The sequence below is a fragment of the Triticum urartu genome, chromosome 5A (genome assembly GCF_056163025.1).
Source record: "Triticum urartu cultivar PI428250 chromosome 5A, HENAU_Tu73, whole genome shotgun sequence".
NCBI classification, from domain to species: Eukaryota; Viridiplantae; Streptophyta; class Magnoliopsida; order Poales; family Poaceae; genus Triticum; species Triticum urartu.
Window position 1 is genome coordinate 322,328,309 of NC_141877.1, and position 19,806 is coordinate 322,348,114.

Here is a 19,806-nt window from a genome sequence, read left to right on the forward strand (position 1 = left end):
CTGGTGCAAGCACCTCGGAGTGGGAATATACGCTTTGATAAGTTGACCAAATCATATAGTTTTATACAGACTTGCGGTGAAGTCTGTATTTACAAGAAAGTGAGTGGGAGCACTACATCATTTCTGATAAGTATATGTGAATAACATATTGTTGATCGGAGATAATGTAGAATTATTCTGCAAAGCATAAAGGAGTGTTTGAAAGGAGTCTTTCAAAGAAAGACCTTGGTGAAGATGTTTACATATTGAGCATCAAGATCTATAGAGATAGATCAAGACGCTTGATAAGTTTTTCAATGAGTACATACCTTGACAAGATTTTGAAGTAGTTCAAAATGGAACAGTCAAAGAAAGAGTTCTTGCATGTGTTACAAGGTGTGAAACTGAGTAAGACTCAAAGCGCGACCATGGTAGAAGATAGAAAGAGAATGAAAGTCATTCCCTATGCCTTGGCCATAGGTTCTATAAAATATGCCACGCTGTGTACCAGATCTATTGTATACCCTACACTGTTTTTGGCAAGGGAGTACAATAGTGATATGTTTCTCGATTATGGAGGTGACAAAAAGGTTCGTCGTAAAGGGTTACGTCGATGCAAATTTTGACACTGATCTAGATGACTCTAAATCTCAATATGGATACATATTGAAAGTGGGAGCAATTAGCTAGAGTAGCTCCGTGCAGAGCATTGTTGACATAGAAATTTACAAAATACTTACGGATCTGAATGTGGCAGACCCGTTGACTAAACTTCTCTCACAAGTAAAACATGATCACACCTTAGTACTCTTTGGGTGTTAATCACATAGCGATGTGAACTAGATTATTGACTCTAGTAAACCCTTTGGGTGTTGGTCACATGTCGATGTGAACTACGGGTGTTAATCACATGGTGATGTGAACTATTGGTATTAAATCACATGGCGATGTGAACTAGATTATTGACTCTAGTGCAAGTGGGAGACTGAAGGAAATATGCCCTAGAGGCAATAATAAAGTTATTATTTATTTCCTTATATCATGATAAATGTTTATTATTCATGCTAGAATTGTATTAACCGAAACATAATACATGTGTGAATACATAGACAAACAGAGTGTCACTAGTATGCCTCTACTTGACTAGCTCGTTGATCAAAGATGGTTATGTTTCCTAACCATAGACATGAGTTGTCATTTGATTAACGGGATGACATCATTAGGAGAATGATGTGATTGACTTGACCCATTCCGTTAGCTTAGCACTTGATCGTTTAGTTTGTTGCTATTGCTTTCTTCATGACTTATACATGTTCCTATGACTATGAGATTATGCAACCCCCGTTTACCGGAGGAACACTTTGTGTGCTACCAAACGTCACAACGTAACTGGGTGATTATAAAGGTTCTCTACAGGTGTCTCCGAAGGTACTTGTTGGGTTGGTCTCTGCAATAGAACCAAGTTTGATTCCATTCCTTAGGGTGGCGGTGCAGTTTGGCATGAGGGAATTCAACTTCTTTCCGCTTTTGAATAGAGACACCACCAAGTTTAGTGTTGGGACCATTTACAAACTCTGTACGACGGTTTAGATGAAAAAAGTCCCGGAATAGTTCAGCAGTTGGTTCTTCTTGTAAGTATGCTTCACAGAAGACTTGGAAGTTGCATATATTGGACACCGAGTTGGGTCTGATATCCTGAGGATGGAGTTGGAAACTGGCAAGAACATCTCGGCAAAACTTAGACCCGGGCGGTTTGAAACCACGGCCTATGTGGTCGACAAAGATCACTACCTCACCCTGCCTTGGGGTAGGAGGATTCTTCGTTCCTGGAACTCGCCACCGAATTTCTGTTTTCTTGGGCAAGGTGCCAATGCTGACCATTCCATTCAACTGTTCTTCGGTGATCCGGGAAGGAGCCCAGTTGCAGCGGCGAATTGTTTGGCCATTTTGAAGCGAAAAGCTGAAAAAGAAATGTCGGTTTACAAATCATTCATGGTGGTACGCAAGATGCAATGGAATAAAAGATATACAGATATGTGAAATTGCATAAACCGGAGGCTAATACAATAAATGAATGACAAGGCAATATCGGAGCAAGGGTATACAGATGCTGTTGAACCGGAGTATAACAAAGGAGGTAAAAGGCTCCTTCAGTTTACCAGAGGGCTAATGGTATGTGACAGATTGCTTATACAAAGGTAAATCGCCGAAGTGATAAAGAGGGTACAGATATAAGGCAAGAACGGCTAGGTAAGGTAAAACAGGTTCCACAAGGGGACATGGATATTTTGGATCTACTGAAAGACAGGAAAGCAAAAATATTTTGACCTAAAAGGGTTGGTCCCGAAGCAGTTCGTAAAAGTTCAGATCAGTTCTTATGCACAAGGGTTTGTCGTGGTAGCGGAAGATAACCATTACGCGGAATATATCAAGCTAAGAGATTCTTTATTCATGGACTAAGGAGGTACAGGGAAGAGATGCACCGGAGCCTTGATGAACTTCGGTGAACTGCGATGAACAAAGAAACCCTAGACAGATCTACAGAGGAGGGGAAAGGACTTACTGCAGCCGCAGAAGCAGCGAAGGTGCGCTGCGGTGCTCTGGTACGAACAGGTCGATGCAGCGGCCGACGGTGAGGCAGAGGCGAGGCTTGATGATGGCGGCGGCGCTCGAGTGTGGAGACGTCGCGAGGAAGAAGAAGGGATGAAGAGGCAACAGAAAGAAAAGAATGGGGCCCTCCGCCTCTATTTATAAGGGTAAAAAGATAAGCGACAGGCGCGGGAATCGAGGATCCCAAAAGATGGATAGATAATGAGATTGTTGCCTCGATTGTTGGACGTTCATTAATAAAGGGTATCTTCGGCTTTAATGAACAAGATGACGTCACGGCGGTTTACTACAAAACTGGAAGATGACGTCACGGCGGTTTACAAAGATCTATGCGAAGGTGCAAATGGAGGAATTTTTCTAAGTATTGAAGATTGACATGAACAAGTTCAAACCAATCTGGGGCCTAATGTTGGGGATACTACTACTGGATGTAAACCGGCCAGGAATAGCCGGTTTAACTTTATGAAGATTAGAAGCCCATGAAGACATAAGAATAATGGCGCTTTATGAAGGCCCAAGGCCCAGAGGCGAATTAAGGCCTGTAGATGTAAACCGACCTTATTATGTAACTTGCATTGTAAGATAGGAAGTATAGAGACCGGACCGGACACGTTTAAGATCCGGCTTCGGGACTCTGTAAACCGGCGGGCGTCAACCTATGTATATAAAGGGACGACCCAACAACGGTTCGGGGACAGACAACAACTCGGGGGCCAGTCAAAGCGGATTCGCTCCCTGGTCATTGAAACCCTAGCAATACCAATCACAACTAGACATGGGCTTTTACCTTCATCGAAGGGGCCGAACTAGTATAAACTCCCCGTGTCCCTTTGTCCGGTTTAACCCCTTTAAGCTAACCCGTTGCGATGGCTCCACGACTAGGTCCTTTCACGAGGACATCTGCCGTGACAAATCCACGACACATCTCGTTGCCTAGGGTTGCAGTGGTCGGCGTGACAACGGGCCACTAGTCGTGCGAGTGAAGATGTGGGAGATGAATGGCACTCTGCTCGGTGTTGCATCCTCCTGACGATGGTTCGAAAGCTCGACGCTGCTGCAGGTTGGAGGACGATATGGTGGTGGCCGGGGGAGAGGAATGGTGTCGTTGTGGTTGTTGCATCCTTCGTCGGGAGATGAATGGCCCATAGGTGTTGCATCCTCGAGGAGATGAATGATGTGCTACTGGGTTGCATCCTTCCGATGGGAGAAGAATGGCGCCGCTGCGGGGTTTCATCGTTCGTCCAGTGGGGGAAACGGATGCTAGGTTTAGAAGCATGCCGAGCTTGCCGAGGATGTGCGGTATGTCGTGGAGCCAGGGATAGTGGCTTGGTGTGTAGGCTGATCAGATCCTGGGCTCGAACTGTGCAGGTGAGACGGCTGGCGAAAGTCGTACTCCGGTTGTGGCCGGAGTCGTCGATGACAGCGCCTTCTAGCGTCGCGCCCTCGTTGGAGGCATATGTAGCTGCTCCCACCTTACCTTTCCGGCATGCTCCGGGGGAAACCCTTGGTATAGTTTTAGACCAGACGATGGCGGCACTATCCGGCGTCGCGTTCCCTCTTGGGGCATCGTCCTGGAGGTGGATCCGGTCAGAGGAACCCATGGCTTGTGTGAACGTGTGTGTTGTTTGCCGAAAGGCAACGTGTGTGTTGTTTGCCGAAAGGCAACGTTTGTATAGTTTTTGGGTCCAGTTTCCCTTATAAACTGGATCAATCTTCTCCTCCGGTTCAATGAATTTAGCAGTAATGCTAATATTCAAAAAAAGTTCGATCGGTCCGGATCCATTCGCCCCCCTTCTCTTCGGTTAAGTATTTGATATGTTTCCACTCCCTTCATTTCTTTTTACTCCGCGTATAAAATTTGATCAAAGTCAAACCGCACAAAATTTGATCAAACTTATATGAAAAATATGAACATCTATAATACTAAAACTATATAGTGTGAAAATACATTTTATGATGCATCTGATAATATTGATTTCATATCATAAATCATGATATTTTTTAATATAAAGTTAATCAAACTTTACAAAGCTTAATTGATCAAACTTTATATACAGGCTAAAAAAGACGGAAGAAGTATATGTTCTGTGTAGATCCATGCCGTTCGGGCGCTCGGAAGGCTTAGCTGCCGATTCTCAGCTTGTGCTGAGGTGCCTTGATTGTGCAGCTCTTGGTGAATCGGTGGTGTGGTAATTGTGGGTCAGTACAGTTACTATATGGAGTAGTCAGTACAATTACTAAGAGCATCTCTAACTGTTGGCCTCCCAGGAGGCGTCTAAAATCGCCGTCTGGAGGTGAGTCGGCGCAAAAATTGAACCTGGGGGCGAGTTGGTCCCCAGCCACCGGACCCAGGGCCGCCCCCAGGGGCGTTTAAAAATTCGGCACAGTTCGGGAAAGTTCGGCAAAACATGATAAATTTCGGCAAACTTGGGCATATATTAGGCATGTTCGCCGGTTTTCATTACATAGCAAAATAGATAATAACTAAACTAAAAGAGAAACTGGCTGAACACTGAGTAGTCGTCGTCGTCGCCGCCATCGTCGCCGCCGTCGTCGGACATCTCCTCCTTGACGCGGCCGTCCCTGGTGGACCCCTGACCGGCGTTGCCAACGCGGGCTGCTGGCGGTGGCGGTCGTCGTCGTCGCTGTCGCGGATGACGACGACCCCGCCTTCGTCGCGGCCGCGTCGGCGCTCCGCGAAGCGGCGCAGGGCAGCGCACTACCGCTCATTCGCCTTCTTCAGGCGCTCCTTCTCCATCGCTATGGAGTCCCTGCGCGCCCATTCCAGGGCCGCGTCATCGTCGTCGAGCTCCATCTTCACCGGCGCGGCCGGCTCCTTCTTCGCCGACGCGAGCCCCGGCTCCGTCTTTGGCTTGACGAAGCGCGGAGGAGGAGCCGACGAGGAGGCGCGCCGGCCGCCCTCGTTGATGACGATGCCGGCGCTGCGAGTGCGTCGGCCGAGCGGCGTCTCCGCCGCGGGCTCGGCCTTGACGCCAAGCAGGGCCGGAGCACCGGAGGAGTGAGAGGAAGAGCGCGAGGAGGAAGAAGAGGAGGAGGACTCGAACCTCCTTGGCGCCCATGGCCTGGTGCGTCGGTGGTGCGGCGGGGCGGCCGCCCTCGCCGGGTATGCCAACGGCGGGTTGTTGCCGCCCTCGAGGTGCGTCAGCACGCCCTCGAGTGTGCGGCCGGGGACGCCCCACCATAGATGGCGCCCCTCGCTGTTCTTCTGGCCGTCGACCACCGGCGCGTCGTTGGTGGACGCCAACCGCTGCCGCTGGCAGCGCTCGAAGTACGCCGCCCAAGACGCGTGGTTGTCGGCGGCGTACTGGGGGAGGGAGAGCTGGGCGTCGGTGAGGGAGGCGCGGACGACCTCGACCTCCTCGGCGAAGTAGTTTGGCTTGGCCACGGCGTCGGGCAACGGGGGAACGGGCACTCCCCCGTCACTGAGCCTCCACCCCGCCGGCCCGGCGCGCATGTCCGGCGGCGCCGGGATGTTCGCCTGGAACAGGAGCCAGGACTCATGTTCGCTCAGCGAACGGCGGTCGAAGCCGTTGGCCGCCGCCTCGTCTCCAGGGAAACGTTCTGCCATGGCGACGGGCTCGGGAGAGGTAGAGAGGGAGAGGGAGGGGTTGGGCGGCGGCGCTCGGGAGAGGTAGAGGGAGGGGCTGGGCGGCGGCGAGGGGCGGGGCTGGTGTGGGCACGGGAGAGTGAGGCCATCGGCTATATAGCCGCGCCGCGCCCGTGTGAACACGTATGAGGGAGAGGAGGCGTTGGCTCGCCGTCCCGTGACGCGCCGCCCGTGAGGAATCAATTGCAAGACTGACCGGCGACAGCCTTGCCATTGATTCTCCGCGGGAACCGAGGCCGTTGGGGGAAGACGATGCGCCGTGTCGTTGACGTGGCTGGCCCGCGGCTTTTTCGCGCTAAAACAGCTCGCCCCGACGCCCCCCGGCGTGCCGGGTTCGGCCTGAATCCGCCGGCGCTGTTTTCGGTCCAGGATGGTGAAAATCGAGCTCCTGAGACACGACTGAGCCGTTTTTTTGGCGCCGGTGCGAGAAAATCGTCTGAAGAGGCTTTCCTAGAGGCGCGGCTGAAAATGCTCTAAGCTCCCACGATTGTGCAGCCTTTGATGAATCGGTGGTGTGGTAATTGTGTGGGTCAACACTTGAGAGGGGTGAACCGACGAATGGCAGCTGGGTCCACGTGCTCGTGTTGTGTGTACTAGGTTCCGTATGAACACGCATCTTAGTCGGTTCGAGGTCTAGTGTCAGGAGAGGGATTTGGGTGTTCGGCGGTCCGTGCTTAGCGGAAAAGCTTTTCGTCCCGCTTTTTAAATAAAGCAATCACCAAGCACAAAATTCACAAAGAATCATCCGAAATATACACACACCTAACGTCACCGTGTGAAGGTCCAACACACACGCATGAAACACAATACACAACACAGGTTCAGTTGTGGGCACAGCACAACAAGCCCAACAAATCAACAGGGAACACACGGACAACAAACGGCGGCGGCGGCGATGACGAAGAAGAGCTAATCTGGCTCAGGCGGTGGTGAAGGTAGCGGCGGGGCCATCCAAAGAGCCATCACGCGAAGCTGTGTGATGATGGAGGTGATGGCGTCTCGCTCCCTGGGACGGCTAAGCGGCCGCCAAAGTTGCAAGTAACCAGACCATTTGAACAAAGCGTCAGTAGCACGACGAAGAAAGATATGCTGAATCACAAGGACTCGGTCTTCGTCTCCCTGCTAAAGGAGGGACTCAAGCATCCGGCTCAGGGCTCACCAATAGGCGGTGGTGGCGCCTCAAGGAGGCGAGCCGACCAAGCCCAGGCTTCCAGCGCAGGATGCCATGGAGGCCGATGTTGAGGCCCTGGCGACACAGATCGGCCTCGGCTTTGTGATCTTCTTCGCCTCGCTCTCCGGCGACGTCTCCGCCATGTGGTGTTGCTGCAATCAATTGGGTGCGCTTCCTGATGGCGGAAGATCAGCTCCAGCAGCAAGCCCGCGCTGCCGAGTTCTTCGTGGGCCGACACATGTATTTGGCGGAGACTGACCAGGGGCGGAGCCAGAAAATTTATCCATTGGGTTCACTCGATAACTACATTCCGCATAGCTTTATTTTATTTTTTATTTTTTGAAACCCCCCTATATTAATTAATTAATAATGTTATTACAATCATTCATTACAAAATTCGCCACACACGGCGGAACACTATTAAGAAGAATCAGTTTACCAAGGTATGTACAAACTCTTAAAAACTTTCCTTATTTTTTTACTCTTCTGACTCGTCATCGCCTCAGAAATTTAAGCCTTAATGCAACAAGTATGTTACCGAATCAATGAAAGCATTAAGCCGGATTCGATTTTGCTTTTTTGTAAGATCAGTTTGTTTATCAGAACAATCTGAATTGACTGAACTTGATTCATCAAAGCATCACATCTTTTTTACTATTGCATTATGAAAGCTAATAACATTAGCCTTAGCATCATGGGTATATAGTCCGTTTTTTTTGTTCCAACCATTCCAATCATTAATTGCAAATGCGCTAGCCCAGCTTGTCCCTTATTGTAATATTTGAAAAGGTAGCAGCATAAACACAAGGCCTTATGCACTTTATCACTATACTCAAGCCAAAGACCATATTCATCAATAATCTAGATTAAATCTCTGTTGAGTATCTTCAATCTTCCTCTGTGGATAATCAAAATTAGACGGTGGCCTATAAGGCCCCTCATTAAATATTTGCGCCTAATCTCATCTTACTTTTGTGGATTTCTTGTGTACTCTGAAATTTTCTTCCGATCATCCGGATCATAAGGCAACTCATCTAAGTTAATTTTTGCATGAATGGTAAGCTTTGCGAAATTAGCTGCAGTGACATTTGATGCACTTTGCCTACGTCTTATCTAGTGACCGAGTTCCCTTCGAAAAATGCGGCTCCGTAGACTATATCAATCAAAGTTCATGGAGTATTTTTCTTTAGAAAAAGACGTGGGCAAAACAATAGCTATTGTACTGAGCTATTAGTCTAGATAGAAAATATACAAGAGAGAGAAGATGTGGCAATTTAATTTAATTACGTCAAGTTTTAGGATTCAATCGTTGCAGATGTCGATCTGCATCCACATGCGTGCGGCGGCGGCCGAGTCGCCGAGCAACACGAACAGGCCAGATGAGAATTGGAGACACGAACAGAGGAATGATTAAGAAAAGCAGATCAAATTTTTTTAGGGGTAAGCAGACGATAGATGAGGCGTGCCCCGTGCGGCTACATGTTTGCTCTTTCCTTTTGGGCCCTTTATTCCACGTGAGGTGTATTTTGTTTGTTGGGGTCAGCCAAGATATTTTACTGGATTCACATCACGTAAATACGTACATATACACATGAATTAGTCAAAATTCATTGGGTTCAGTTGAACCCAATAGCTCTACGCTGGCTCCGCCGCTGAGACTGACCGTCTTGTCCCACTTGCTTGCTGCAGAACGCCTGCAGTCAGCCAAGCGCTGTGCCGACTTGATGTCAACTGGAAGCCGTCTTTCCGGCATGCGGGCACGGGCTCCATGAGAAGTGCATCGTCGAGTGGCTCAAGGCCGTGCATCCGACATGCTCGTGCCGCTGCCGGCCAAATGCGCCTGTTCGATGACTCGATTAGTCATAGGGGCGGGCCTACATGAAGCTACCCTGAATCCCTGATACACATTGGGATATTTTTGGCGGTGATTAGCAAGTCTAGCGACTTAGCGAGCATGGGCCTACATGAAGAGAATTGGAAGAAACAGCCAAAGCGAGGTAGAGATCTGGAGTACATTGTTTTCATTGCCTGGATCAACTGTAGTATTTTGCGAATGGGGTCATCATTAATTAGGTATAAATATGGACGTCTCTTATTACCTGCACAATGTGTTGCTTGTTTTGTTGAGTTACAAAGCTAAGATTCATCAAAAACATTACTGCTAGCGTCAAAATTATATATACAGTCAATGTCAAGGAGTGGTCAGATCACCCTAGGATTTTGCGTATACTTCACCCTTAAAAAAAGGTACAATCTCGCTACCTAAACACACTGGAAATAAGTTTAGGACTAGAGTAAACGGCCAATGTTATTGATTTGTGCGCTAGATTGTATATTAGTATGTTTGCATATCGTATTTGTGGCAACAAATGTGTCAATTTGACCACCCTGGTTCAAAATCCCAGCTGCACCACCATGGGCATCAGGGTTATCTTTTTTCTAGCTCCACTCAATAACTACCTTTATTGGCTACTGCATCCAATATAACGTTAAATTGTTGGATAACCAAGTTCGCCTCTCTTTGGCTGTTTCTTCCCATTCTCTTCCTCTGAAGGTTGTGGTAGCCAAATGTTGCATGTTTTGTGAAAAAGTGGAATCATTTAGCACTCTGTTCAAACACCGCTAGCGATGAATTATTGGATAAGAAGGGCATCCTGGAAAATACAGTCCTAAGTTACTGAGATCCCTAGGAATGTTGAGCTATGGTGCCTCGAGGCTTTGTGTGGTCATTGATGGGGCCCGTTCGTAAGAGTGTGCTTCGATGTGGGGGGGGGGGGGGGGTGGTATGAACCCACTCGCGGGTTATCATGGGGCTCACGTAAACACCTTGGGTGAACTCCAATGCTGCGATGTGCAACAACATCACAACGATCCACCCAAAAACAATCTCCACCATGGACCACATACCGTTTGAATTAAATAAGACCATACAGGTAAAAAGAAACATCACATCCATAATCAACAACACGAACATAATTACATATCAGCCTAACCAAGGTGAAATGTAACAAGCCAGCTGTAGTAGATCGTGAAAAAAATCAAATCATGACCGAAAAACGGCGCGGCAAGGCGCGCGTCACACTCTAGTACAACTCTATGCATCCGGTGATATATGTTTTCGAAGGTAATATCACTGCCAAGTCACAGAGACACGGCCTATCCATGTGTATGACCCCATCTATCAGTGAATAATGGTGCTCGGCGCCAGTGGCGGAGACAGAACTTTTGTGGAGCCTGGGCAAGTTGATCCTAAGTGTATAATCTAGAAATCTAAATCCGGGTATTTAAATACACAACATACAATATAGCACCGAACTTTTGAACCACAAATTCAAATTAGTAATCAAGTGAAAACATAACAATATTAATCCCACAAATTTTAATTTTAAGGTGAACGAATATATAATATATCAATATCCCTTTGATGGACCAAATAAAGTTGAGACTTGACAACACAAGATATATAAGTAGACTTGCATAGAGGCAAACTCGCCATGTTGCCAACAAAAGTAAATCTATCCATACCAGATGCCACCGGATGTCATTGCGAAATTTCATCCACCACAGTCAAAAGCATCTCTCGTTTGTTTATTTTTTCCAAAAGAAAGACGTATAACCAGTGTTGCATAGAGGTAAACTCGCGATGTTGTCAAAGTCCTAAAAGGCACTACAAGACAAAAAAATAGATTTGCAATGAAAGAAATTTAGTTGTGAGATGTGAATATATTAAAATAGAAAACTTGCAATAATAGAGATGGTGGGATGGTACATACTGACAGTGCACTAAAGAAAATCACGAGGCAAATGCCCTTTTCGAGTCCTCATTGCAGTAAATTTTCGAATAATGTCCTTATCATCAACTAACTTGAATAACTCCCGCCTGGTGTAACATATCATCTAGTCGTTGAGCCATTCAATATTGATCTTGCTCCGACTTTATTCTTGATAATCGTCATTTCTGAAAAAGCTCTATCAACGGATGTCGTGGACACCAGCAATATCAAAGTCAACTCCATAAGTTTGTATATCAATGGAAATACCAAATAAGAAAATGAAGTTAGTTGTTACACAACACAAGTAAGAAAATGAGCTATAATTTCGCACAGTATAGAACTACTTGCATCTATTTTGCATAGTACAGAACTACTTGCATCAACTACAACTACAAGTTCATACAATGTTTCTCTAATCATGAATTCATGATCTCCCCAACGAATTTTTCCCAAATTAATTTAAGCCCTAACCCCTAACCCCGACCTTGAACTCTCATAGCATACGATGGATATGTATAATTAGATCAAACGGTACCTCGCATGACCTGATCAACCCCTTGCCCCGATGAGTTATTCAGAGTTTCAGACTTCAGAGATGAGGAATCTCTAGCGCTAATTTCGAGAGATTTCTTACCGAAAGAAGCTGAAGCCAAGCCGGAAGAGATGAAGAAGGGCTGATTGGACGACCGGACTAGTAGACTGCCTGGGAGCGCCGGCCATGCGTCTAGCTGTCTAGGGCTCAGCCTCGAGGCCTGCCGCCACCGCCAGCCCCTTCTGTCGCCCAGTTCCTGCGTTCGCGAAAAGATAGGAGGGAGTTGGACCGATCGATTCTCGCCCTTGCGTTGTCTTTTTTTTTTGGTTCGGCCTGGGCTGCAGCTAGCTGCGTAGCTGGGCTGTGAGTCTCTGAAAAACCAAGGCCCAATGTTTTTGCCCGGGTAAAGACCAAGTTAGCGATCAGTTTTACCCTTGTTGGTCTAGCGATGGCTGTTGTCAAGACCCAGCGAGCCCGGGCAAGTGCCCAGGGTCGCTGGGCGGTGGCTCCGCCACTGCTCGGCGCAATGTATTTTCACATAAAATTCCTTCATTTTTTTATTTACAGAAGAACCTGTCTGCAGTACTGTACATATATGCAAAAATAAAAACCAAAATAGGAGCCAGGAGTCGAAATAACAACCAACTGCTTATAGACCATTCATGCCTAAACGGTAAAAATGGATAATAATCTTACATGTACTCATCAGGTGGAGCGTAAATGGGCTGCAGATGCTGCGGCCCATTGTGCGTGAGCTATTGTTTTAAGATATTTGTAAAACGTAACTAATAGACTTATGTTCAAATATTTGTATGTTAAAAATATTATAGATAAATACAATGATTAGTAAATAAAAATATGTGTGTTAAGTATCAAATACTTAGTTAAACATAAGTAATAAAAACATTTAAGGTATTTGTAAAATATAAGTAATAAAATTATGTTCAAATACGTGTGTGTTAAAGTACTATAGATACAAACGATGATTAGTAAATTAAAAAATGTAAATATAAACCTGTGTATTACATAAAAATATTTCGTTAGTATAGACATTGAAAATGTTTATTAAATAAATGTGTTTAATGAATCCAAAAAATATACACACTTACGACTTATATTTAAATTATACAAAATGATGAATACAAACATTTACTAAATATTTATGAATATTCGCTTGTGTATAATTTTCACTCAAGACATATATTCAAACCTGAGTAATTTTTCACTAGTCACTTAGGAAGAAACAACACTGTCTCCGAAACACATTTGACCCCCACTTATTATATTTCTTAGATAGTTTGTTACTAAAATATAATTATATGAAAGTATTTTTCATGACAAGTCCGCTAATACAATTTACTATTATCATATCCAAAAGGCTATGTATGATGAATGATCAAAGTTTTAAGGTTATGCACTCATCTTAAAAAGCCTACTTAAAGGTTTGATTGAGTAATTAATGTTTTCATCTACAAAAATTGGGTGAGCTGTGAGAGGGCAGGTCATTGCCCGTTAATCTATGTATACGCCCAAATTGCAAGACAATATTGATAGGGCAGGGACTTTGAGTAGGGAAAAACATAGAGGTAATATCATCGAGAGTCACAAAACTTGCATCACATGTTCAGTTTAGTGCGAGTTAAGTGACCATAAAACCGTATTTTCAAGAGGGAGCCTGAGGTGAGCACAAGACACTAGGGCACGCCTGGAGGCCCAGGCGTGCCATGGTGGGTTGGACCCATCTCGGTGGCCTCCCGAACCGCCCCTTTGCTATCTAAATACCCCAATATTCCAGAAACCCTAGGGGAGTCGACGAAAATCAATTTCAGGCGCCACAAGTTCCAGAACCACCAGATCCAATCTAGACACCATTGCGGAGAGGTTCATCATGTCCATTGGTGCCTCTCCGATGATGCGTGAGTAGTTCTTTATAGACCTACGGGTCCGTAATTAGTAGTGTAACACCTCGATAGTTAATCTACAGTAATCACACACTAATGGTGCCAAGTCACCATACTTAATTTTTTTTCTAACCACTTTGTTCCGAACCGACCTCAAATTCAATTTTTTAAAAGACAAGCTAAATTATTATCTCTCCAAACTATAAAGCTAAAATGTTCACAATTTAGTATAAAATTTCCTTGATCATTTTCATGTTACAACCAACCTCATTTGACTCACCAATAATTCCCTAGTAAATAAATCAATGGCCCAATAGCACTTATGTGGAGCATTTCAACTCAAACATAAATTGGATGGATTTGAAACAACCCCTAAACCTTGTGGGAAACTCCATAGTATCGCCAAGTATCTTGATGAAAAGTCTCACGTTCAACAAAAATCATTTGGTACGAAAGAAAGTTACAAAACAATAGCTAAAGCAGAAAATACAGAGAGAAAAGAATAAAGGAAAAAACCGCAACTGTGCACTTAAACGGCCCGATGAACAGTGCAGCCCAGCCCACTCAATGGGCCTTCTTCCACCCCCTCCCGCTAGAGGTCACAGTGGGTGTGCGTGGCGCCCATCCACGACGGCCATGGCCGTGGATGCTCTCCATGTCGCCCCCGCGGGCTTATAACTACGTCGACTGAAACCCTAGCCCGCACCTTGTCCATCCACCCCTCGACCCCCCTTCGTCCGCCCCCTCATTTGCTTGTTTTTGAGCAGGAAAGCTCCGCGGTCACCACTGTCTCGCCCTTGTGGACACGGCCACCGTCATCTCCGTCCCTCGGGAGCACGTCTAGGGGGTCCTCCAAGGTCGCCTTCGTCAGTTCCGGGCATCGATTCGAGCTAAGGCGCTGTGTAGCCATCGCCATCTTCATCCTCTCCGCACAGCCGCCACCACCTCGTCATCGATGCAACTGCTCCAGGCCTCCCACGACCTCCTACCTCGTCCACAAGAACCGGGGTGAGCTCCTCCCTCGGACCCCCTTTTCCCGTTCGATTTGGACGCCGTAAGCCGCCTTCACCATCGTGCCCGATCTCCCGCGTACACGTACGTATGTGCGTGTGTCCTCTGCGCTGCTGCTATGCCTTGCACTGCTGCTGCTTTGGGCTGCTGCTTCGTTGCTACTCCGGTTGCTGGCCGATGCGTGCTGCTGCTCCTAGGCGCTGCCGCTTCTATCGCTGCTGCTCCCGCGCCGCTTGCCTCTCCTGTTGCTGTGCCCGGCCGCACCTAGCCACCGCAATCGCCGCCCGCCACTCGCCGCTGGCGCCACCCGCCGCTCGCCGCCGGTACCACCGCGCCCGCTGGTGGCCTTGCCATGGCCGCTGTCGCTGCAGACCGGCCGGCCGCGCTGTGGCCAGGTCTCGGTCGTGGCCGCATGCGTAAGCATGTCTGCGCCCCAGCCATGGCCCAAGGCCAGTGCCACCTGGGCCGGCCCCGTGTTAATTAGTTGCTAATTAAAATATGTAACCCCCCACTAACTAGTCTATTACAGGTGGTGATAGAGGCGAGGGTGTCCCGATCATTCGATGAGATGATAACTATCGTTTTGGTGGAGTCGACTTTGACGATCCGACTACAAACGTGCACGACGTTGCGCCTTAGCAATCGCTAAACCAATCTCCCGAGGTTACTGACGATGCCGAAAGCACGGTCAGCCTGACCACGAAGGTCTATTCCTGCAAGCAATCGGAGAACGAGCAAGAATATGATAAATCAATCTGAATATTGTGAATATATATGAAGTATTGATAATGGTGGGGATCCGTAAGCGGTCTTGGTCTGGTCGTTGGACACAAACGAAGTACACGAAGTTGCAATGGCTAACTTTTAACTAAACAAATCCCAAGGAAAAAGCTACTAGATGGATCTACTTATATAGGAGCAAGGAGTGACGGCCAAGGAGTTGGACGACGTCCCAAGGCAGCCTAAAACTAACCCTAGGTCATACAAGGCTCATGGGCCCAAGTGGAGGTGGTGCAACACCTTTGGACTTGTTGTTTGACTCAGATTCTGCTACAGCGTCAGATTGTTTCGTCGATATCTCAATGCTCCAGACGAATTTGAAGGTGATTCCAATTGGGTTGGAAAGAGCACGAAATCTACTTTCCAACAAAAAAAGAATCACCCAATTTGGAGACCGTATGAAAAAGTTGTTGACGTTTTGAGTCAGATATGTCTATGTAGTCCGAATCTGAATGCAGAACGTGAGAGACTTGGACTCTATCTTCTCTTGGCCCAAAAGTGACGTGAGAGGACTTTTTGAACAGAACCTAAACTTCTCCTTTTCCCTTATCTTCATATGTGGATTGTACAAATGTCTCATACACCTGCAATTAGACAAAACACAAAAGTGTGTGAAGTATTTTTGTTCTGGATAACATAAATAGATTATTGAATAGTTTGCATTAGAAATCACCTGACAAATATGCATGTATGCAATATTTTTGGTCGTATCCAAGGTAGTCATGTCCTCATCATCCTCCCCTTTTTGAAAACAAAGCCGTCCTTGGCGTTGCTTAATCTGAAATGTGGCTAACAAAAAAGATAAGGTGTACATGTTGTATATGTATATGCCATCCATTTTAACTTCCCTTGATTTTTGCACATATGACACATGTATACATGAGTAACTTTCATAGTTCCTAAAATCTAAAGCCAAAAAATTATCACAAGAAGTAGAAGGCACGAAAATATTGCAACTCAGTTTGCACATATAAGTGAAGCTCTTATTCATTTCAAAAGATTGCAATGTTCGTCATTAAACCATCCCAAGTTTGGTGAATAAACCTTACTTGCATCAAATTTACATGCTACAACATGCTTAAATAAGCAAACATGCAATAAGTCATTGGACACAGAAACATCACCAAGATTGGAGGTCATATCAAAATGATTAAACACTGGTTCTTTTGCATCAACAGTTAATTCAATGGGTGCACTCAAAATTGTTGATATTTTAGTTGTTTGATCACATGACGCATTCATGACAGCAACAAGATTCTCTAAAATAGGTGGTGTGATCAAATCAACAGGTAACTCAATACATGGCGCATTCAAGTTAACTAGGCATGCATCATTCTCATGTGAAGTTATATCATCAATACCTTTATTGTTACCTTGTCGCAAAGATGTAGCTGATGTAGGTACGGACGTTGACAATGTACCATACTCTTGAGATGATATCGCGCTCACAATCCGAGGTGCGGCTGCTCTAGTAGGTGCAATGGTGGGGGAACCAACCAGCGGTGGTGAGCATGAACTGGAATGGTAGTTGTTGTTGTCACCCAATGCATCCTCCTATATCTGTCTCTCAAAGGTACAAGCACGAACATACATACCAGTAATGCAACGAGGAATATACTGAAATCTTGCACGGATATCATGGTTTAAACCACCAAAAAATCTATTCATTGTATCATCCTCAGATTCTTCCATGTCACAATGATGCATATAAAATTTGAACTCTTGGTAGTAAGCATGAATAGTGTTACTGCCTTGTTTTAATTGTTCCAATTTGAGAAGCAATTCACGACGATTGTAAGGAGGAAAAAATTGTTGTCTCATTACAACTTTCAAAACTTTCCAAGTTGTGGGTTGGTTATCAATGTTTTTCTTACAATGTACACTCCATCAAACAGAAGCAAAACCAGTAAATGCTCTAGTGGTAGCTCGTACTCTCTCAAGTTCAGAAAAATCATGGTGAGTAAAAACTTTTTCTACTTCAAGCTCCCAAGCTAGATAAATAGCAGGATTAAATCTACCATCAAATGACGGTAAAGAGATAACCTGACCATGTGCATGTGTGTGTTGTCCCACATCTCGTGATGGTGAAGATGTGTCCATTGTCCAAGAACTTCTATCTCTGGAATCTGTCATGATTAGTAGAAACAAGAAACAAAATTCGAGAATAATGTTCCTATAAACTACTAGGATGTGGTTGTAAAGTGCTCACAGTAAAGCAAATATCAATATCTTACAAGTTATTACCATGCGGCAGGTGGTGACAGGCAACCAGCGGTGTCAAATAACTCCGAATATTGTGTAAAGTGATTGCCAGGGGAACATACGTATACACGGTGTAGAAATATGTGGAGCTGGGTTGGCTATATTTGGTAGCAAAATATTAACAATAATCAATTCAGAGATGCCAAGTTGAATAAACGCTCAACGATGGTACTTTGCTGGTCCTAGGCTAGACCGTGCTAGAGACGCGAGCCTAGAACACTAACAAAATCACGGCTCTCATACCACTTGATAGAGGCGAGGGTGTCCCGATCTTTCGATGAGATGATAACTATCGATTTGGTGGAGTCGACTTTGACGATCCGACTACAAACGTGCATGACGTTGCGCCTTAGCAATCGCTAAACCAATCTCCTGAGGTTACTGACGATGCCGGAAGCACGGTCAGCCTCACCACGAAGGTCTATTCCTGCAAGCAATCGGAGAACGAGTAAGAATATGATAAAGCAATCTGAATATTGCAAATATATATGAAGTATTGATAATGGTGGAGATTCGTAAGCGGTCTTGGTCTGGTCGTTGGACACAAACAAAGTACACGAAGTTGCAATGGCTAACTTTTAACTAAACAAATCCCAAGGAAAAAGCTACTAGATGGATCTACTTATATAGGAGCAAGGGGTGGCGGCCAAGGAGGTGGGAGGACGTCCCAAGGCAGCCTAAAACTAACCCTAGGTCGTACAAGGCTCATGGGCCCAAGTGGAGGTGGTGCAACACCATTGAACTTGTTGTTTGACTCGGATTCTGCTGCAGCGTCAGATTGTTTCGTCGATATCTCAATGCTCCGGACGAATTTGAAGGTGATTCCAATTGGGTTGGAAAGAGCACGAAATCTACTTTCCAACAAAAAAAGAATCACCCAATTTGGAGTCCGTATGAAAAAGTTGTTGATGTTTTGAGTCAGGTATGTTTGTGCAGTCCGAATCTGAATGCAGAACGTGAGAGACTTGGACTGTATCTTCTCTTGGCCCAAAAGTAACGTGAGAGGACTTTTTGAACAGAACCTAAACTTCTCCTTTTCCCTTATCTTCATATGTGGATTGTACAAATGTCCCATACACCTGCAATTAGACAAAACACAAAAGTGTGTGAAGTATTTTTGTTCTGGATAACATAAATAGATTATTGAATAGTTTGCATTAGAAATCACCTGACAAATATGCATGTATGCAATATTTTTGGTCGTATCCAAGGTAGTCATGTCCTTATGAGGTGGGGTCCTTCTGCTAATTATATGTCTAATCAAAAGTAGTGACAATGACATGTGGGCCACACTGTCCTGTTGACTAGTCAAAAGTGGTCTAGGTTGACTGCACTTTAGAGTTTAATATTCAAATTTGAAACAATTTCAGTAAATTGCTAAAAACTTTGAAAAATCATATAAAATAATTCATAGCTCGGGTGAAAATACTTTGTACATGAAAGTTGCTCAAAACGATGAGACGAACCCGAATACGCTGCCAGTTTGTCCGCCACACATCCCTAGCATAGCGAACATGCAACTTTCCCCCTCCGGTTCACCTGTCTGAAAATGCGAAACACCGGGGATACTTTCCCGGATGTTTCCTCCCTTTGCCGGTATCACCTAGTACTGCGTTAGGTCACCTCTAGCACCGCGTATTGCCATGTTATGCTTTGTGATGCTTTGTTTGCTCTGTTATTTATTGTGTTCCCCTCCGTTACTTCTTTCCGGTAGACCCTGAGACCGCTGTCGGTACCCCTGTGATCGACTACATCGACGATGAACCCTTCTTGCCAGAGCAACCAGGCAAGCCCCCCCCCCCTTGATCACCAAATATCGCATATTCTTCTCTCTACTGCTTGCATTAGAGTAGCGTAGTATGTTACTGCTTTCTGTTGATCCTATTCTGATGCATAGCCTGCCCTTGCTACTACTGTTGTTACCTTTACCTGCAATCCTAAATGCTTAGTATAGGATGCTAGTATTCCATCAGTGGCCATACATTCTTGTCCGTCTGCCATGCTATACAATTGGGCTGTGATCACTCGGGAGGTGATCACGGGTATATACTATACATATTACACATGATACATGTGGTGACTAAAGTCGGGTCGGCTCGTAGAGTACCCGCAAGTGATTCCGATGTGGGGGCTGAAGGGGCGGGTGGTTCCATCCAGGT

General features: G+C 45.7%; 1 long non-coding RNA gene across 1 annotated transcript; it reads right to left on the minus strand.

Annotated features, from left to right (window-relative positions):
- Positions 1 to 10,407: 10,407 nt before the first annotated feature.
- On the minus strand, positions 10,408 to 11,959 carry LOC125555932 (uncharacterized). Its single transcript, XR_007304958.2, has 3 exons — positions 11,796 to 11,959; positions 11,162 to 11,357; positions 10,408 to 11,055 (listed from the first exon to the last, which is right to left on the minus strand). It is a non-coding gene; the product is annotated as an uncharacterized LOC125555932 (long non-coding RNA).
- Between the last annotated feature and the right edge of the window lie 7,847 nt (positions 11,960 to 19,806).